The 21,264-nt window shown below is 41.3% G+C and overlaps 1 long non-coding RNA gene across 10 annotated transcripts in view; it reads left to right on the top strand.

Moving 5' to 3' along the window:
* LOC121665627 overlaps positions 1-21,241 on the top strand; it is a 44,100-nt gene extending 22,859 nt beyond the window's left edge. For 4 of the 10 annotated variants that reach the window (XR_006016431.1, XR_006016428.1, XR_006016433.1 and 1 more), the window contains 2 exons: positions 164-17,691; positions 18,294-21,241. This is a non-coding gene — a long non-coding RNA (uncharacterized LOC121665627). The remainder of the gene's footprint in view (positions 1-163; positions 17,692-18,293) is intronic. The other 6 variants (XR_006016436.1, XR_006016434.1, XR_006016432.1 and 3 more) reach the window with 4 other exon arrangements.
* The last annotated feature ends 23 nt before the right edge of the window (positions 21,242-21,264 follow it).

Raw genomic sequence — 21,264 nt, forward strand, 5'->3', positions numbered from 1 at the left:
TGAGTATGCCCTGTCCCACCAGTGCCTGTAGCAGTCTCTCCGACTGCCCTGCTTGGAATGTGACTCTTCCCACCCTAGCAATGATGAACTGCAGCAGAAAACACCCTCCCTGTCCTTGTTATGACCAGATGTCTGAATTTGGGGGTTTGTTTGCATGTTCCAGATGTTTGCTCTGCCAGATTTGACCACAGGAATGTGAGGCCAGCGGGCTGAGCCTTGTGAAGCAGAGAAGAACAGCATTTAGCCTGAAGTTTGCGCCTTCCATCATTTCCAGGAGTAAGGCAGAAAAATGGTTTCTCCCTGGGAGAAGTCAACCAAAGAGGAACTATGCATTCAAGGAGGTGGGACTTCGTGAATGCCAACGGTCTTTGTCATTAATCAGCTCTCTTCAAGCTGGCTGAGGAGCTGACAGGATCTGTCGATTAAATCTCATCTCTTCAAAAGACAGGAACAAAATCACCATTGTAACATTTTGGCAAAGCAAAACGTTTTTGTCTGCTGGCAAGAGTTTAACTCACGTGCAGCCATGCTGCCCTCTTAGGATGTCAAAGAAAGAGGCTTTGCAAGTCAAATGCTGCCTCCCTCACCAGCCCATCTTACCCCAGTGATGAAGTGCTCCAGCACCAGAAGTCACCTTCTGTGCTCAACTGGAATCATGCTCTCTGTCTGTGCTGTTAAGTGGCTCTGAAGATGTTACAGGCACAGAGCTGTGCTGCTGTATTTCAAGTGATCATAAAAAATCACTGGATAAGTTGAAAAAATGGGGCTTTTCACTGTAGGAAGTTTGGACTGTATAAGCAACTCCATCATTGTGCTAAGGCAGCAGATGCAGTCAGTGTTTGGAGAAATGGTTCATGACCCAATGATGCTTTCCAAGAGATGCAACCAGGAAACAAAGATGCTGGGGGCTCCTTGTGTGGGAGTAACACTGGTGGGACAGGAAAGGGAAGCAGAAGGATCAGACAGTGGGAGAGAGTGAACAGAAAGGTGCAATGCAAGCAGAAAACCCCGTTGCCATGCTTCAGGCTTACTCTTGCATTCAAAGCTGGGGAACAAAAAGCAATAGCTGCAGAAAAAGCAGCTGAAGACCAGCAGAGAATGCCAGGAGGGTGCTGCAGCCACTGTCTCTGCAGCCAAAGAGAGGAGCAAAGTCACAATCTGATGGGGTTGGGCTGCAGGGGTCAGATTCAAGATCTGCATCACCCTGAGAGTTGGGTCCAATGGGTCTCCATATCCAGGGAAGACCCTCAGGCCCTCTCCCCACATGGGGAGTCAGTACCAGCTGGGATAGGGTATTGCTGCAGGCTGGGATGGACGCTCACCACGCAAGAACCACATCAAAGCTGATCCTTATCCAGGCAAATGTGGATGGGCTGTTACTAGAGTGTTTCAGTCCCTGAGCAACTAGCCCTGGGAATATGTGGGCACTGGTGCCCTGAGTGTGAGCTGTGACCTGTGCAGGGTGCAGGGCCAGGATGCTCCCCCTAGACCCTGAGGAAGGGTAGCTGTGAGTCTTGGCAAAAGCCAAGCTGGTCTTACACAGATTTTCTGCTGGTTTAGGCTGGCCAAGCTGAGCATGTCCCTTACCTTGGCTTCATCACAACTTTCACAGAGGTCCCAGGTGTGTGTCAGAGCTGGCTCCTGGCTGCCCCTGTACAGGGCCCTTGCTGGGGCAGGAAGAGCATGCAGACATGGAGCATATTACTGTCAGGGCTTGGCCATCATGCTCCCACATGGGTGACTCACTGAGGAGCTCCTTGGGCAGTGCATGGACACAGCCTCTGTTCCCTGCTGACCCATTCAATGCAGAGGGCTGTGCTGGACAGCCACGCTGGGGCCATGGCTGCTCCCTGGAAGGAGGAGAGATCAGAGGAGGTACCAAAGGGAGGGGAGAGTGTGGATTAGGAGAAGGGAGCAGGTGATAAACCAGCTCCTCGAGGCAGGGGCTGAGGTTGATATACTGCTGTGGTGAGCTGCAGTGCCTGACAGGACTTTTCCCATGCCAAGGGTAGGTCAGCTTTCCTTTGACTCAAGAGGGTGTTGGGAGATGCGTTTGCTAGACCCAGTAACCAGTCGCTGCTGCACTGGGTCTTTTCATGGACAGTCATGGTATCTTCTGCTGCCCTGTGATCTGCAATTTCTATTTTATTATTTACATGAACTCAGGCTCTTGCTGTCTTCGGGGAATTCCACCTAAGTAAACGCTGGGCAACTTTCGTTCAAATCATAAGCACCAACACCTTTGACAGAGTTTTTCTGCTACTGGGGTCGCTGTATGACTTTGTATAGGTCCTTTTTAAAGAAGTTAATAAACCTGGCAGTGCAAGTCCATTGACTCTCAGCAGAACACTTCTCTCATTTGTGAGGTCCCTTTCATTACCAGTTTGTAAATTAGCACTATTAGTTAGCATCCAGCCAGCTTTTCTCTCTAGTATTACCACACAATGTGCTTTCTTTTGTAGTACCTACAGCTTGTGAGATAACTCAGTGTGCCTCCCAGTGGGGGAGAAGGTATCTGTAATCTGTGTTTCGTGTCTTGAGTCTCTTGGAAGGACTAGAAATCCCAAACGCAGTAACTTGTGGGTTTTCTGTCTTAGAGAATTAGGATGTCTTTGCATTACTGAGCAGGCAAACACTGAGCAGTGCTTGATCAATAAGAGGCATTGCCAGAGGTCTGGTATAGTCTACCACAGCTGCTGGTAAGTGTTGCTATAGGCTATGGAACTAGGAATATAAAATGTCAAATGACAGTAATAATTCATGCATCCTGGGACATATAAAACCAACAGCATGTCAATAGCTGGGGCATGCTCTGCAGAAAATATGCAGGATTTAGACATTGCAGGAGTCTGTTTTATTTTAAACCACACTTTCCTTGGTGAAATACAGACTTTCCCTGTTTGTTAAAAGCATTTATTTTCGGTTTCATGTTGCTACTTCTCTATTAACATTCTAAGAGCCACACAGCGCAAAAGGTGCCCTGAGATTCAAAAAGCAAAATATATGTATTTACTGAAGAAAAACACATAAAATATTTATAAAACAGAGGGTGCAATACTATTTGAGATTCATGGGCCATTTCAGCATTCATAAAAGCAAATATGGTTCTCATGTTGGCTTCACCTGGAAGCAGACTTTACTAGAGGGGTTACCCAGGAGGGACCTGCCTTAAAATGAAACTTATTACATTCATTAATTTTACATGGAAAATCATTACATTTTACATGGAAAGTAGAATGTCTTGTGAAATAAGTAAGAACTTCTCCAATATTCATCTTCTTTAAAAATACTTCAGGATAATTAATATAGCTTGTCTCTTATGAAAAGATACAGAAGAGGGTGAATTACTGCACCTGGGAGGGTACAGCAGGCATAAGAAGAAAGATTGTGTGTATCTGACACTTGTTCTCCCCTGTGCCACTGCTGCTTGGGAACTTAAAACTGACGGTTGCTGTTTTACTGGCTAACGCTCCCACAAAAATTCTTCAGATGAAACTTTAATGAGAAAAGGGAAAAAATATGTTCAAGCAGCCCCATCCTTATGCTTTCAGCTGTTTGCTCCTGTGCACCTCGGCTGTGGGTTGTCAGGCCTCAATTTCTCTAAATCTGCCTGAAAGTAGAGGGCAAGACACAAAAGTTGCGTGTCACTCATGATTATATGAATATAGGCCTTAATGTACAGGTAATACTTCCAAAAGATTGTAAAATATTAACTGAAAAAAGAGAGAAGGAAAAGCATCACAAAGAAGCCCACTACACATTATTTGAATCTCCCCCTGTGAGAGGCTGAGGATTCAAACACATACGAGCCGTCTGCTCTTCCATGTGACAGCAATCCCTCTGCATCAGAGTTGCACAGTCCTGGCTCTCAGTTGTCTACTTGAGAATGTTTTTTTAAGTTATATATTCAAAAAAAGTCTTAAATATAATTTCACTTATTTGAAGACCATAAAGTGATTTTGGTGCAGTGGACTGCACCTGTGTAGACAGGCACTAATAGATATTTTGGCACATCTTGCTGGAGCTAACAGGAGACAGAGATGATGATTAAAATAAATAAAAAGCAAAATTAATCCTGCTAACTGTCTGAAACCTAAGAAAAGGGATGTCTTTGTTCTGACGAGAACATCTTGGCTCGTTCTGCTCCTTTGGCTTGGTTTGGGGAGGATGTATTTTACAGTTCTCCCATGATACTTGGCAAATATAAAGCTGTCACATTGGATCCTGCTTCTCTTTGTATTAAAAGAATGTCTATGGTGTTTATGTTATGGGAAAAAAGCACTATTTCTACTTATTGTATTTTCATTGTCTCTTTTCTTATGACTGTACTGTTTGCCAGCAGCCGAGGGGCCACTTTGATGCTTGCTTTGATGCCACGGTTTATTGTGTTGCACAGTCGAACCTATGGTGTTCCTTTCAAATCAGAGCTGGCATACTGGGTGAAAAAAAACCAAACCAAAAATAAAGCTTTTCTCTAATTATGGTTATCTCATAAAGTCTACATTTGTTACAGTTGCTGGGGTGGTGGAAATCGGTGTTTGTAAATACCTATGTATTCTGATTTGTTTTCAGTCTCAGAGGTGTTTTTGTCTGTCTGCATTCCTCACCCCTGGCCACTCGTGCAAGCAGCCTGCCTGCCTGCATGCTGAGCTGCACTGCCTCGGGAAGATAGCAGCCTGTTACCCAGGTTATCTGCATGGTACAACCTCACCTTGTTCCCTCTTCGCAATCTGAGGGATTAGCATCCAAAGAAAACCAAATTAGTCTTGTATCAATTCACCCAGGAAAGTGAGTTGCCAAACCAGCCAGAACACTCCTGCTGGCAGAACTGAGTGCAGAAGGAGCCTGGCAGGGTGTGTTCTGTGTGTGCTGCATGCTGCCCAGCTCTGCCACACTGCTCTCAGAGGTACACAGGTCTGCTGTGGGGAACCACACTCTCCTGTGCCCACGGGAAGCCTCACTTGCTGGCTCCGTGCTCCATGTGGCAGTGCCAGTTAGGATGTCTCTAATACCCACTTGGATGTATCTGTTACTTTTCTCCATAGGTCTTGTGGCCATCTGTGAACTGATGAGGAACCATTCTGTTTCCATTTTGCTGATGGAAAAGGAGAGGCTTTGAGAGGCTGAGAGATTTGTCCAGGATTATGCAGCAAATCAATGGGAGAAAAGAGGATCAGGCCATTCCACAGAGGAGTGCCTTTAACTGTCCCATGGGCTTCCTAGGGAAAGGCATGCAGGTCCCCAAAGAGGCTGCTTCCTGGAGTGTTCCTCCATTATTTCTGTCAGATTATTGCTGTGAACAGTGGAGAAATGCAAAATGTATTATTCATCTCTCCTACTCCTAAAATCAATACCTATCAAAATACAAATACAATTTAAATCAAAGGGCACTTATTGAGTGCAGATCCTACTAATTAGGTATGATTTCCCAACAATTTCTTAAATTATTTATCCAAGGGATGGGTAGAAGGCACTTTATATGTCCCAGAGTGAATATTATAAACCTCTTGTCATGATACAGAAAATGTGAAATGTAGTGCAATGCAGTGTGATTTGTAACCTTGATGAACTAATGTAATATCAATAGACATCAATCTGTGCAAAGAAAAAAAATCTGTCTCATCATAACATCTAACAAGATATGTCAAAATTCAATAACCGTGTGAAATGGACACATATCAGTGAATGTTACAGATTTTGCTGCTAGGAATCAATTAAAAATGTAATACCCTCTTGCAATGGAAATTACTACACCATCACCAAAAAGGAGGTTTACATCATGCATGGACATTTGTCATAAGAGCAGCTCCCTTCAGGCTGGCTGTTGGCTCTGTAAGCAATTCCACGGGAATATATGGGCTTTTTTTTTCTTATGCTGGTATTGCTTAGTCTAGCCCCATAATCAACATGCAAACAATATTTATGCCATATCCAGTTAAATATATTTTTAAAACCTGTACAGAAAGTAGCCAATGGTTTTGAAGACTTTTGTGTGCAAATTAGGAAGCAGCTCTCCTGTAAAATGAAAGATTTACAATTGTCAGTCAATAATGTAGATCAATGTTCTTCAATTTTTAATCATAAGGATTTTTCTCATGCAGCTTCTTTGGATCTTAATTTTCAAACTTTATACTCCCATCCATACAGCAGATCTTAAGATTCCATCACACCAACCATGTATCAACTGAAAATTCTCGGTCCCATCATATAGATGTGATACCCTCTCACCAAATCCTTTCAAACGAGTAATTTAAAGGAACAGTATGAAATGGTAGATATGTTTTCTCTTCAATTTTTGAAGCTGATTGATAAAATATTCACTTTTAGGCATTTTACTTTGCCCTTGTGAGCTGATAATAATTTAAGGGCAAGTGTAACTTTGAGGCCAAAACTAAATATTTGAACAGGGAGGGAGTTCCTATGGCTTCAAAGACAGTGGTATGTGAGGGGCTGAAGTAAAACTATCAGAGAAATTCAGAGCTTAAACTTTTAGCTTAGTGCTTTCTTCTGTAGCCTTAATGGTGATCATCTCCCAGGAAAGCCATCAGGAGCCTGAACAAAAAGCTGTAGTGGTCCAAAGTGCCTGTGTGGCTCAGCTGCTGCAGGCAGCCTGCGATCGCACGGCAGCGTCGGCAGTACTTCAGAGCGATTGTGCAACCGGGGATGCAAGGCAGAGCCGTAATTCTGAATTTCATGACATTTTAAAGCATAAGTCAGAATGTTAATGGTATTTCAACCTTCCTTATTAGTTGCACAATAAGTGTCTTTCAGCCAGTCTTCTGCAAATTCCTACCTGGTGGTCTGCAAAAGATACGGTTTGAAAGTCAGAGCATTGGAGGTGAATGCTGGGTGTGTGGAAATGGATCAGTGTGCTTGAATTGATGGCAGAAATAAGGGATTCTGAGAAAGCACTGCATTAAGATAACATGGGATAAAAAGTATAAAAAGTATAGAAAAGCATGCCATGAGTAAATCGGATAGATAGGATAAATTTACCTTCAATTATTCAGCTCTCCTGCTTGTATTTTTGTTTTAATTAACAAAAGTTTGTCCGGCAGGTATGAAAACAAGGTTCAATCCCAGAGTGTTTGAATTAGACTCCTAGCTGTATCAAGTGAAAATAGGCAATACTGCATTTAATGTTTTGCCTTTTGTCATTCCATTTAAATGTGAATGAGCTATCTGGAAGGAATATCAAACATTGTAGTGGTATATTCTTTTTATCTTCATTCTTTTCTTCTATCTAATTCCTTTCATCCATGCTTAAAAAGTGTGTGATTGTATATGTGAGCATGATTAGTGACTGCAAAGGTTACCTAAATTAAGACCATCGACTAATTTTATTTTAGATGGAGGGTAGGAGCACATCTGTTTCAAACAGGTTTGTGATATGCCTTTTGTGAGTTCAAATCACAAATGACCACTTAAGTGAGCTCCTACACACACAACTGCTTATTTGCAACAGTGCTACCAAATGCATCTATAAAATGTCACTAGCCTTTCGGTGTTCTGAAATAGGTTTGTCCTCTCCATTCCCCTGGAAAATTCAGCCCTTTGTTATTGTGTAAAGGATACTGAAGGAAAGCATGTGTTCTTCCTCACAGAGGATGTGTTATCTACTGTATAACTGTACTCAACAGATATTTTGTATTTTGCTTGGGTCTCCCTCTGAGAGAGGCGTAACATTTTTTTGGAGTTGTAACTAACACTGTTTTCTAGCCATGAATTCTTATATAAGATTATGAATATAATTGAGGTAATAAAAGCAAAGCAAACAGTCTAGATTATATCTCTGGATTGTATTCATAGGTTAGAAGTGTGTGGTTTTGCTGTATATCACATCGATTTTGGAAGGGTCTAGTTTGGAAATGGTCACATGTGGAAGACACCAGCTGAGGGGCTATACCTCACACATGAGCCTACATCAAATAGCTCACGTAGCCTTTTTCCACAGATGTCCTTTCCAAAGATAAAGGTGTGTACAGCCTGCAGGTATCTGCAGTGGGCAAAATGAAAGTAAACAAATAGAAATATGTTCATTTGACAAACTTCTACTGTAAATGATTTTGCCTTAAACTGTGGAAGGATCTAAGAAAAGCTTTGCAGAACAACTTCTCCATCATGGAGCTGGGGTGGCAGAGGATTGCAGCAGTGCTGCCTGGCCTCTGCTGAGGTACAATCTGTACTGCACCTGTCCTGTGAAACAGGAAAATGCTATTATATTTAATTTTCAAAGAGAGATCTAAGACATGGACAGAAACCACAGGACTTGTCTGCGTGCCTAAGGGAACTCTGCAAAAGCTGAGGGGTTGAAGAAAACTGTGTAGAGGCCATGGGTAATAACATCAACCATTAGACCATCCTCACAAAATCTGTGTTGCCAAGTCTGTTGCCACTGAAATCTGAAATCAAACATTAGCAGCCAAGAACATCATGATAATTAATTGTCTCAGGAGGACACAATTTCCAAGATCTAATGAAAGACGGAATCCAGCTCCCATACGTCCCATTTGATAGCCCAAGAAAACATGCACACATTTTTCAAAGAAACAGTGACAAATGCCCAAGTACTTGTCTCTCAGCTGAATAAAACTAATCACCAGGCCCAGGGATAGAAATGGCTGCTCATCAGCACCCAGCCTGAAAGGCCAGCCCAGGATCTGTCGCTGATGAACCGTTTTCACTCAGAATGTTGAAGGCAGCTTCAGAAGGTGACAGCTGAGCACCAGAGCACCTCTGTTCTGCCCACAGAACAGCATTACTCCTACCTTGCATGCAGCTACCCTGTCACAGTGCTGGTTTATTTTAAAAAAAATAATTAGAAACAAAAAAAGTTAGCACGCCACATTCTTGACAAAATACTGGGGAGAAGACAGAGGTATCGGTATAGTCACAGGTGTGTGCCAGGGCTGCCTTGCTGTGCTATAGGCTTGTCCTCACTTGAACTTGACATTCCTGTAGATGGGATGTTTGTGCCAGAATGATAGTGGTGCACAGCCCCAGGGAAACAGTGAGGGCTGGAGAGCCTCAGCATTCCCAGGAGAGGCAGGCCTGTGTGTCCGTGGAAGCAGAGCCCCATTGTGAATGGGAATGTCCTGTCTCTGTGTGGCTAAATGGCATACGGAATTGTTCAGCTGGCTTAAAGACATAATGTTTCTTTTTAACATTCATTGTTTGAAGGATCCTTACATGCATGAGAACATCTGGTACTATGTAAAGACCGCATGCTGTTGTGGCTGTACTCACAGCCTGCCATGTTCAGGGAGATGCAGGTGTCATCTCCATGCACGGGAAGCTCCTGCTTCCACTCCTGCTTTGCTGGTGTGGGGTGTTTCACGCAATTCCCAGGTTTGTTTGGATAGAGTTGAACCATCAGCTTGTTGTAGCAGACCCGATCCTGCAGCATGAACATCTTTTGCTTGCCACAGCACCAGCCCCAGCCTGACTCCCATGCTCAGAGGTTGGTAGGGAACGCCTTGGTGCCCGCTGAGCAGACTGGAAGGCTCAGTGCAAACAGGGGAGGAACACAGTTACAGACCAGGACTGTGACAGACCTTGGTGTCTAATCTAGGACTTCTGAGCGACCCCTTATCCACCCAAACATCATTAGAATTTGCTAAGTGATCAGTCCTTGGAAACATACAAAATTTTCACTTTCCTCGTCCACCTTTTACAAACGATTCATGTGAAACTGCTAATCTAAAAAAGAAATACCTTGACACCCTGTTTAGTAAAAATGGGCACGAGGAAAGCAAGTACAAATGGCACAGCAAAGTTTCACCCTAAATATTGAAGAAAATATATTTTATTCTGTCTATCCTGAGGAGATTAAAGAGCAAAAAAAAAAAAAAAGGAAGGTCAAGGTAAGTAATTGTAGCACACCATCTCTTGTGTATTTCCTCAAGATCGCTCCACTTGTACAGAATAATGGCATTTCTGAACTTCAATACCTTCCACCACAGAAAGGCACAGCATTTTGACAGGACTCAGTAAATCATTTAAAATCATAAGGGCCATTATGCAGACTGTGTGATAAAGTTAGAGACAGGGTATTTTTCTGCAACTGGTCTTCAATTTCGCTCTAGATTTTAGGTGACATAAAGCTCAAAAGGAGCTCCTAGTGCTACTTTCCCACAGATGAGATCAACACTTATGAGTCCATGTTTTGATGACATAGCTCAGAAAATTGAAGGGATTATTATTATGGAAGGACCAAGGTGATAAGTACTGTGTTATATATGAATAACTGTCAGTCAGACAAGCCAAGAAAGGTCATAATCCATTATATTAATGTCATAAATGTTATCATAAACCAACATCAGGATGGTAAACTGGGATTCTTGCACTTTAAAAAGTGCTGCTGTTCTTAAATGATACTGTGTCCTGGAAAGACAAGTTTATATTAATTTTTCTCTCAAAATAAAAGACTTTAAAGATTTTTGGCAAAACAGAAGTAGTATTCCAAATATTTGTTTGGGGTTTTAAAAATTTTATTTTAAAGAAACTTGCTGAATTGTCACAACAGAATCCAAGATACCATGAACAAATGAGAGGAGAAACACAATAATTTCTGACTGTTTACTGTCCCCCCTTGTTTTATTTGAACTGTAACTTTCACACACACTTTCAGACACACTCTGGGAGCCACTCCAACTGAAGATAAGAGAAGCAGGAAGGCAGAGGTGGAAGTTCCTGGCCTGGCTGCTGACCACCCCAAGTCAGGACTGTACCCTTCTGCAATTCACTCCCTTGACATTAATATTTTCCCCAGTATCGAATATGAATCAGGGTGATACTCAGGAATGTATGATAGTGGAAAAAGACAGTGAAAATCATATTTTATGTCTTTTGTGTTGCTGAGCATTTTCACGCCCACAAGAGCAAGCAGCTCAATGGATGTTACCAGTGCATGGCTCCTCTGAATTCACCCCGGGCTCCCAGAGGAGGCTCACCAGGGATTGAAATGAGACTTTCTTTTTGGCAGCACCACAGAGTGCTCCATCCATTGCTGACCAGTTAGGAGCCAGGAGTAAATTACTATTGTCTCATGTAAATCCATTCTCAACACAGGCTCCCAAGTGAGAGTAAGGGAGGTGAACTCTGAGCCCATGCAAAACCAAAGCCTTGTGTCCACACTCACTAACATTACAAATTCTACAAAAAAATGGTATAACCCTGAAATGTGGGTGCATCAGAGGTGAAACAACTATTCAGTTAGCACTGGACCACTTTGTTTACAGCTTTGGGGGGAATGGTATGATAAACTCCAGAAATGCAAGAGGAATTTAAGGTGAGTTTTCACATCCCACACAGAGGCCAAAAAAGAAAAGCAGGGTAAGTACTTCTGGAAAGTGGCCTGCTGTATTTACTGACCACATCAGATCAGAGCTATGGTTTTATATCAGAACTTAAAATTCAACATCTCCAGCAGACTCATGCTGATGTATGGTTGTGATAACACTGATGTGGGCAGGAGACAGCCGCCTGTGAGTCACTGCACCACTTCCTGCAGGAGCTGGCTGTCTACAGTAGGCACCCATTGCACTGCTGATTGAGTGTGGCTTGCAAAAATCACCCATCTAATCTAGCTTGTACAACTACAAATAAGCCATGTTTGTACCATGCAGGTAAATGTTCAGGGTGAAACCAGTGTGGGCTAACTTGAATTGTATAAATAACTGCAAATCATTACTTCAAATGAGAGCATAATGTCTGGAACCACAGGCAGGAAAATACATTTACAGATGATCAAATTATCTTGGAATAATAGAGTAATGCTTTTCACTGCTGTACTTTGTGTTCTTATAGCTGAGCAAAGAATACTACAGCTGGAAAAGGCTCAGCATTTCAAAGAGAAGAGATTTTATAAGTAGAGCACTTCCATGGGAGAGACTGCCTTTTCTGTGTTGTTTTAGGGGAACATTAAAAAACCCCCAGCAAACCAAAAAAGTTATTTTTTATGACTCGGAAATACACAGAATAACATCTGATGATAAACAAACCCTTTAGACAATTTGTCTATTTTATAATATAACCTGAAAAGTGCTTCCTTGTTCATATGAGGTTACTTACCTCTATGATTGCAACAAAATGCTTTTGATCAAACGTGTTTTTGGAACTGGCACAACCAAATCAAGGAGCTGAGCTGCTATAGCAGTTTGCATGCACAAGTGCTGTTTAAGTGTAGAATTTTTTGAGCACATTTTTAGAGAAAACAGAGTGCCCTTTGAAATTTTGGAACTAAAGCTATATAAATGCCATAATGCTGTTTATGATATCTGTAGAAGTATATGACACTCAAAGTGCTTTTAGGATGCTCCAAGGTATATCAAAGAGCATTAACTTCAGCACAGCTGGGAATGTCCCCAGATTCACTTATGAATGCATGTTCCTTATATCCTGTATATTAACTATAGCTACATACAGGGCAACACTTAATATAGCCTTGCTCATTGAGAATAATCCACAGAGTAAGCCTATTAGGTAAGGTTTAGCATCTACATTTTTCTGCTCACATCTGCTTGCCTGACATATATAATCTGCCAGGATGTCACAGTTTACATCCTATTTTCATTGGATGGTAATGAAACTTGATCAGTGTCTTCATCTCCTTCTCTGTCTCTCCAAGAAATATTTCTGCTTGTCAGCTCCCCCTTACCAGGAGTCTCTGGTGTGATCCCTAGCCAGGTCCTTTATTAAAGGGTAGTGCATGCAGGGCTCGAAGGCAACCATACAATTTATCATTGTGCAAAATGGAAGTGCTACTTCCAAGACAGTAAGGAAATAAAAAGTGATATAGCAATTCCCTAATCTGAATTTTCTGTACTGCCTTTTCTCTCAGGTCTGGCATACCACTATTTTAGCAGCAGTAAGTCAGTAGTTGCTTTCTGAAGACTTATGTTTCTGCTGAAGTCTTATGAAACTGAACTGTAGGTACCTCAGTAATTTTAGAACAGCTTAGTCTGAGAGGTAAATTAAAATTAGGGAAAATTAGACCATTTCTAATGAGATGGTTATTACACTGAATAATGATGATTATTGCTTCTGCTTAATAAAACTGTCAGCCAATGCAAAATATATATTAAGTGAAATTACATTACATTATATTTCTATCAACTCAGAAATTCAGTGTGTTGCTTTCCCAAAAACCATGGAAATAATGAAATGCTAGACAGGGCTTCCTTTTCCAAATAGGATCAAACATGGAGCTTTCAGGAACAGCCCTTTAAAGCCCTGATTTAAAGCCCATTAAATCTAATGTCGTGAAGATTTCTGCTGACTTCTGTGCCATGTAGATCAGGACTTCACTAAAATGAGCAGTGTTCCCCCCAGTTGTCTCTACTAAATACCTAGACAACAGAACACAGTAAATGCATGTTCATAGCCCCCTTGCCTCACTGAGCTCAATGCTTGCTGGCACACCTGCTTTTCTGTTCTGATTTACCTGGCAAATTAGGAGATGGACTCCATAGGGTGAGACACACTGTTATTTCCAAAGTTTGAAAACAAAGAGGAATATTACCTATTATCTATCTAAAAATTAAATCCTGCTGTAGAAACCTCGATGCCGAAGCCCCAGACACTTAGAGGTGAGGCAGCTCTCCAGAAGCCTGTCCAGAGACATGACCGACCGGGAAATTCCAGTGCTCAGCATTTTTTTGTTTAAAAGCAGGCATAATATCAAACCCTGCCTCCAGCAAGAACTGCTGTGCTGAGGCATGAGAGCTGTCCCTCTGGGGGGTGGCTCTCTCCTCTGTGCTGGGAGTCTATATGGCAGGAAGCTGCCAAATGGGCCAAGAAGAAGGGAGGTGGGAAGTGAAGAGTGCATTCCTACTATCACACCTTCTCCGTGTAGGGTTCAATATAAAAGGATATGTTTTTGTGGAATAACTTTATATAAACTAAGCCACATTTTTCTTACAGAAAGGTGTTTATCACAGCTGCAGTAGCAGTAAATTTTATAGATTCTGAGAGAGATTAAATAAGCAACAAAAACTGCATGACTCAATACACACCTATGCCAACTGATCCAGTGAACCAGGGCAGAGAAGTGAGCAAGTCTTTCTGCGGTGCGTGTTAAAACCTGGAGAAACACAGATTTTCTCATATAATTTTATTTTTTGAGAACATTATTGCTCATACAAAGAGCAATGTATTATCTTAAATGACGATGATAACGTGGTTAGTATGTCACAGCACATGTGGTTCTCAGGTTTTCATCATGCTTTGAAACATTTACTAATCAACAAGATTTCTCCTTTTATGAAGCCCATTTTGTAGAGTTCCATAAAACAGGTTCAACAGTCACAATTTCATTAGCATTATATTGTTGCCATGGTAATGTGGTACCAATTCAATTGATGGGCTTTTCATCCTGGGCTTATAGAATTGCTCTTCCTGTCAAAAATACATCTATACGGCGACAACAAACAGACCTTACCACTGGAGTATGAGCACAAAATATCACATGCTAATTTGGCTAGGAATGTATCATGTTATTGGCAGCAGACCCAGAAATCATCAGAGACATGGTAGAAGTTACTAAACACCATACATGGCAAAGTCAAAAATTAGGAAAGTTACTTGCATTGTTTGCTGCAGTATGTGAATGTGTTATTGCAAAAGCACTTGGCTCTACTGTGATCATTCTCTGAAATGCTGTTGGGAGGGCACAGCACAACTGGGAATATTGGAGGAAACAAAAGCAGCAACACACTAAAGAATAAAATGTGAGCTGAAGTTGTGTTTTGTCCTTTTCCCATTCTGCAGCATGTTCTGGGCTAATTGCTGCCAAATGCAACACCTAGTTTCTCTGGTCTGTAAAATTGGGATAATGACCCCTCTGCCCCTGTGCAGAGAACCTGGTGTATACCAAATAGTGAGTGATAGCTGCTACTGCTAAACACTGTCATTAAGTAAAGTAGCAATGCTTTTAACAGCTCCAGGAAAATGCACTGCACAGATCTACAATTTGAGAAATGTCACTGGGAGGAACTGGACTCACCCAGGGATACACAGAAGAGGTGACAGACTGAGCAGGTAACAGTATATATAAACTTATAGAGGAAGGATATTCACATCATTAAAAAATCATGACAGTTTGTAGTTTTTTAAAAATAAATATTGTAGGCTACGGGAGAAGTACCTGCAGGAATCTAAGCAAGGAAAGCAAAATCAATATAAGGCAACAGCGAGGTGGCTTGTTTATAATATGTTCAAACATTTTCTTGTGTATTTGCACTGTTTTTTGATGATTGTTTCCTATTTAGATAGGAAAAATCTTTTACCATCCTGACACATAATGTTCGGTCTATCATTTCTTAGCTTAACCATGTTGTGTCCTTTGCAGCAGCAAGGGTAAATTACAGACAGGATAGTATTCAGCATAATCAAAGATGTGTTCCACTTTACATAAGTTTTATCTGATTTACAAAAGCAGTATCTTCTCCAGCTGAGTGAGGAAAGAGAGACCTTTACTTGCAGATAAAAAAAATTAGAGAAGAGGCTTCTCCATTAGGAACCTATTGTTCATACACAAAAAGATAACTGTTGTTACCACTATTATCTATTTATTTACTTTTACCATGATATAGCCACAGGACCTACTTGTGCTAAGCACAGCAAAACCACCGAGAGTGCTGCAGTCTCTCCTTCAGACAATTTATAAGCCATAAGAGAGGCCAGAGAGGAAAGAAAAATAGAGAGAGGGAGAGGCAGCTTACATAACCAACTCTCTAGGTCAGAGAAGTAGTCAGTGGCAGAAGCATCACAGGTCTCCAGTCCCTGTACCCTCGATTTCGATGCCTGTCCTGGTGGGGGAAGGATATGTTTGGAGATACCCTCCACCAGATTCTGAGGATTCACGCTCTAACTCGCACACAGAGCCATGCTTTATCCCCTAATTCCAATGGCTGCATCTGTGTTGTTGAGCAGGGGCAGCCCGAGGCAAAACTTGAAGTTGGCTGTGAAGCCCACCCCTATTACCTATTAAAGCACCTTCAGGCTGGCTCCAGGGCAACCCTGTTAATCCTCTCAGGGACAAAGGCTCAGGAATACCCTATGTTTTTTTGAGCATGTTCAAGGGCACCAGGGTCAGGGTACCTGCCAGAGAAATATTAATGGATTTCAACTCCACAGCTGAAGCAATAGGGATCAGGCTTTCTTCCTTTGCAGTAGGGACTTCCCAACCCAAGCCTGAACAGATGGAGGGAGGGGGGAAAAGAGAGGAGATTTTGGTCACAAGAGCAAGAAGTCAGTTTACACCAGAATTTGAAAGCTTTGATCAGGAAGCAATATGATGTCTTAGATTAGGAGAGCATTGACTTGGAGTTTTTCTTGCTTTCTCCTTCTCTCTCTGTCTCTCAAAATCCATATAAAGTAAACCCGTCAGACTCTGGGTGAAGAGGCATTCATCTTCTGGTCGGTAAATACTTCCATTCACTGTGTGGTGCCTGCTGACTTTACTGCTGTTGCAGCCTTTTAAAATGCTTCCAGGAAATCTCATTAGATTTTAACTTTCATTTTCTTTTATTAAGGAACCTGAAGAGAGTTTATAATAATCCCAATTTAACTTTTTAATAAAAACTGCAAATAATAGGCTAGCATAGATTTGATCTCATATACATATCTGATAAAAATTCTGATCTGTAGTAAAATTCGTTAGCCAGGTGTCTGTTGTCATCATATTAATGAATATAAAAGCTGGCAGCTTCAAAATGGCAATATTACAGTAAGCCTACTTTTTTTTTATAATGGTTTTGCATTGTGCATTCAGTATTGATGAAGATTAAGATTTAGCATGCAGAAATAATATCCATTATGATGGGATTGTCCACAGTGAATTGAGTAGGACATTTGCTTAATTAAAAGTATTTCTCTTAGATGATTTAAGAAGTGTGTCCTACTACTGAACTGATGATGTATATTAGTTTCTTATAATCAGTTCACCACTGATGACTCCTTATACTAAATAGAAGAAGAAAAAGGTAAGAGAAGAGTCAGAGGAAAATAATGGATGCCACTGTCTGAGAATTTAAAAGAACTTTAGAAATAATGATTAATTAACACTGTGCCTTGAGCAGAAAATATACACAATCACACCCCTAATGCAGAGACTGAATAGAGCCCTAAATGGTTTCACTTCAAGCAGAAAGTTTGGAGATGAAAACATGAACACATACCCAGATTCCCGCTCCTACCCACTGTACCTGTGCCTCAGAGGCCACTGGCATTTGGAGGGCAGAGCTTGGGGATAAGAGGTGGCACAGAGCCCATGGTGGTGAAGCCCTGTGACATGGTGTGGGGTGTCCTGCAGAGCTCGACACGGCATTTCCCCAGCTTGGAGCAGGAGGCCGGGAGCTTGAACTGCTGTGGCTGGCAAATTGGAGCAGAGTGGAGAGCAAAGCCAGAACACCAGGGAGGGCAGGAACTGGTGTGATCTGCTCCTCAGGGTGCTTTTAAATGTGTTTGTAAAGACATACTGGGTGGTTTAATATCTCATACAAATATACTTTCAAGGGAGAACCCCAAAGGGTGGAATGTTTCAACCTCTCTCAATTTTACAGCCCTACAGCCTAAGTTTCCTGGACTAGTCCACCTTCCTTCCTCGCCAAATGACTCATGGAAAGCTGTAGATCTTCAGTCTGTGGAGACAATCTAACATCAGGAACTTTCTGGGGGTGCTGCTACAAGGTAGGGCCACATCTAACTCCTTCAAACCATCCCATCAACTGAGGTGTGCTACTGACATGAAAAGCTCGTGACTCCCACTGCTGAGACCTACTTGTCTGCTTCCTGGAAACCCTGCAAGGCTGCCCCTGAGACAACTGGACCTTCCATCAGCCAGACACACAAATCACTCACTAAATAGTTTTGGCTGAGGTTGTTGGACAAAATCTTCATAGATAGAGCCAAGAGGACAGGCAAGAAATATTTATCTTCTTCATGCCACAAGTTGTTTTTTCATTATTTCTTTTCTCCTTTTTACACTCAAGGCATTTTTTTCTTTCTACATAGGCTAATAGGAAGAAATGCTGTGGTTTACTCCAGTCATTTAATTTACGTAATTTGTCTTGATTCTAATTATGAGCATTCAAATAGCAAGTGACATTTGTTGATATATGTTACACTTCTGAAACACTATAAAAAATATCTGACCTATTCTCTGTTAATGCCTAGATGACATTTTAGGAACGGGAACCACCCTGGGAAGGGCTGGGCATGTGCAGGATGGGAGCTGTCAGTGACGTGCGTGGCCATGAATCTGGTTTTGATCTGTCCATGTAATTTTCCAGGTGAGCCTTGGACTCTGCCTACTGTCTGTGCTTCCAGATGACAGCCCCACGATGGCAGATGGAGGGACATCCACTCCTCCCATGCACTGCACTGCGTGTTTGCTGCTCTCAGAGCTGCCATACGCCACGGGACCTCCAGCTGCCGGATGCCTGACCCAGCTCGACTGCTGCTGGAGACGTGTTGGGGCTGGCTCGTCCCTGCTTGCTGCTGCCTGCCTGCCTTATTCTTCTGAGTTATGCCCCAGCCCACTCCTGTCCTGTTGTGCTAGTGCCTCCAGGCTGTATTGAGTTTTCAATTACCACAATATACAGTGCAGATGCTATGTAAAACAGCCAGCGTGGCTGAGCACGCTGAACTCAGTAGAAACACAGTTAAATAAAAGTACTGCTATAATACCAGGAGGCTGATTGGAACCACAAGACACCAGTGTCATATCCTGTGGCTTTTATGTTGGTAGATGTAGATTTCAGCCATTGGAGTCTAGCTATCCAACAGACACCCAGATCCATTTCCTTTAGTTGTTATCTTCAGTTGTGAGTAACTGATACACATTTGCCAATAAATGCAGAACCTGGTAAACTGCAGAAGAAAAAAAAAATAACATCTGAGATACCTACAAATATATCCAGGCATGTACTATGGGGTGGCATCTAACAGTGTGCAACTTAAAGAAACTCTCTGGTACACACAATATGTTTAAAGTGGTACATCAAGAGATCTCTGACTCCAGAGAACCAATGTGTGCTTACATTGTCAACTCCAAATTCAGGCAAGGAAATAAACAGCAAGTGTAGGTCTCCACTTCTGTATTTGTACAAGCAGTAACAAGCTCCCAGACGATAACGATATCATGATATCTATGTGGGGATAAAATACTATGACAAAAGAGGAAGAAATAAGCAATAAATGCAATAATGTCAAATTTTTCTGTTATTAACTTCTAGAAAAGCTTAACGGCTAGAATTTTAAAATGTTTTATGTAGAAAAATATAAAGAGAACAACACATTAAGTGTGTTTTTCCCAAAGAAAAATGAAATTGGCATACAGAGAAAATGATTATATTTAGTACTCTCAGGGCAAATTCTAGTTAAGGACTGTGAAATAATTTGAAAATATTAATGATTTAGCCTCATAGCTAGCTTTCAGGTAGATAATAATGCTAATTATTACTATAAATAAATACTATTATTATCATTCTTGCCCAGAAGAATATTGATGCATAGAGAATTATGTATTTGTCCAAAGTCTGTTTTACTACTGTAACCATCCTTCTCAAGAACTGTTATATATTAAGATCATCCTTTTCCAAGTACTCTTTGAGATACTATTCAGTTTATCAGCTCTAAAAACCAACCAACCAAGCTGCCTTGTGAAACAGTGCCAGTGAACGTCTCCATTTGCATGTGAATTCTCAAGCAGCAACAATCCTGCTTCAAAAAAAAAAAAAAAAGAAGAGAAAAGGAATCACGAAAATCAGTACAAAATCTGTCAAGGCCCCATCTGTGACTGGGTATCAGAATATCACTAAGAAGCTCTAAGGAACAAAGTTCATTCCAAGTCTAACACATAGTGCTTTTTGGTCGATGAAATTAATTCAAGCAGGGAGAAATGAGAGCGCATACAATGAAAAACTCTGTTCCTCCACTGAGGATTGAAGGGAAGAAGCATCACTGCTGTGTGTGTGGTCTTGGTTTTGGTGCACATAGCCATGCATAAACACTAAAATAATCAGTGTGCTTGTGTCTCCTTTTGATAGCCAGGTATGCCTGCTGCTCCTCTGAGGAGTGCCAGGGAATGAATGACCTCTGGTCCTGACAAGGTGAGGACTTTGATTATGTACAATTGTTGCAAAAAGCAAGATTTACAGCCAGCTACCTGAAGCAGTATGGAGACAAAATGATAGACTCCACCCTGGCCTTGGAAAATCCCTCTACAAACATGTTTATTTCCTTCTGAATGGGAATATATAAAGGCTGGGGACACTTATTTGTAGGCTATTTATATATCTCCTCATCAGGATCTGAATCTTGCATATTAATGAAACAGGAAACAGGGAAACCAAACATTAACACCATTCTAATGCAGCATACTATTTTTCTTTCCCTTTTTTTAACTGTTAGAGTATGCAAATGTTCAGTTAACTGGTCCTCATGTTTTCTCTTTATTGAATTGCTTTCACTATGGCAAATAAATATTCATAAAGAAATGTGGACAATAAATCATTTCAAATAGTTCAAAGCCATTTTCTTTCTAGACTGCATATATTTTCAGCTGTAACTCGCCTTTAATATTTCATTCAAAAGACAGACTTGTAGAAGGACAATAGAGATAATGTGTCAAGTAGTAATTAAAACAGGGGGTAATGATTAAAACCATTTTAATCTACATTGTGCTCTGCCAGATTCATAATCTTCTGTGTTTGTTAGGATGACTTTCTACTTGCTTTATACAGAAACTCAAAATAAACTTCTGTTTGAAGACACTGCAGAAAACAAAAGATTTCAACCTTGAGCTTGTGGGGTCCAGAGCCCTTCCCAGCTCTGGAGTTTAGGTGTATCTTCTGTACCATCCTAGCAAGATAAACTCAAGCAGGCACTGTCGTTCCTGCTAATATTGTGACTTCTCCGGGAAGCAGATCCAGATGCAGAGCAGAAGACAAGGAAGGGCCACCCCAGCATGTACAGGTAAATGTAACCTGTCTCACCATTTAGATTTAAGCTAAGAGCTTCAAAAGAAATGAAAGTTAAAGATCTGGCTAACTTATACATTTAGGGATCTTAGTTCAAATCCAAGTAATAATTATGTTCCTTGTCTCGTTGTATGTTTTGGCTGTTAATACACATATTTGGCCCAAATTCATTATCTTTCCTGATATGTTGCTGACTTTAGGCTCTGATTCAACAGAGCACTTACATACAGACTTAAATAAATTGATTTAGGAAAGCACTGGTCTTTGTGTTTAATCTTGG

This window comes from Corvus kubaryi, unplaced genomic scaffold, assembly GCF_017639235.1.
Source record: "Corvus kubaryi isolate FWS band 111438036 unplaced genomic scaffold, C.kubaryi_AGA036_p1.0 37334, whole genome shotgun sequence".
NCBI lineage: Eukaryota > Metazoa > Chordata > Aves > Passeriformes > Corvidae > Corvus > Corvus kubaryi.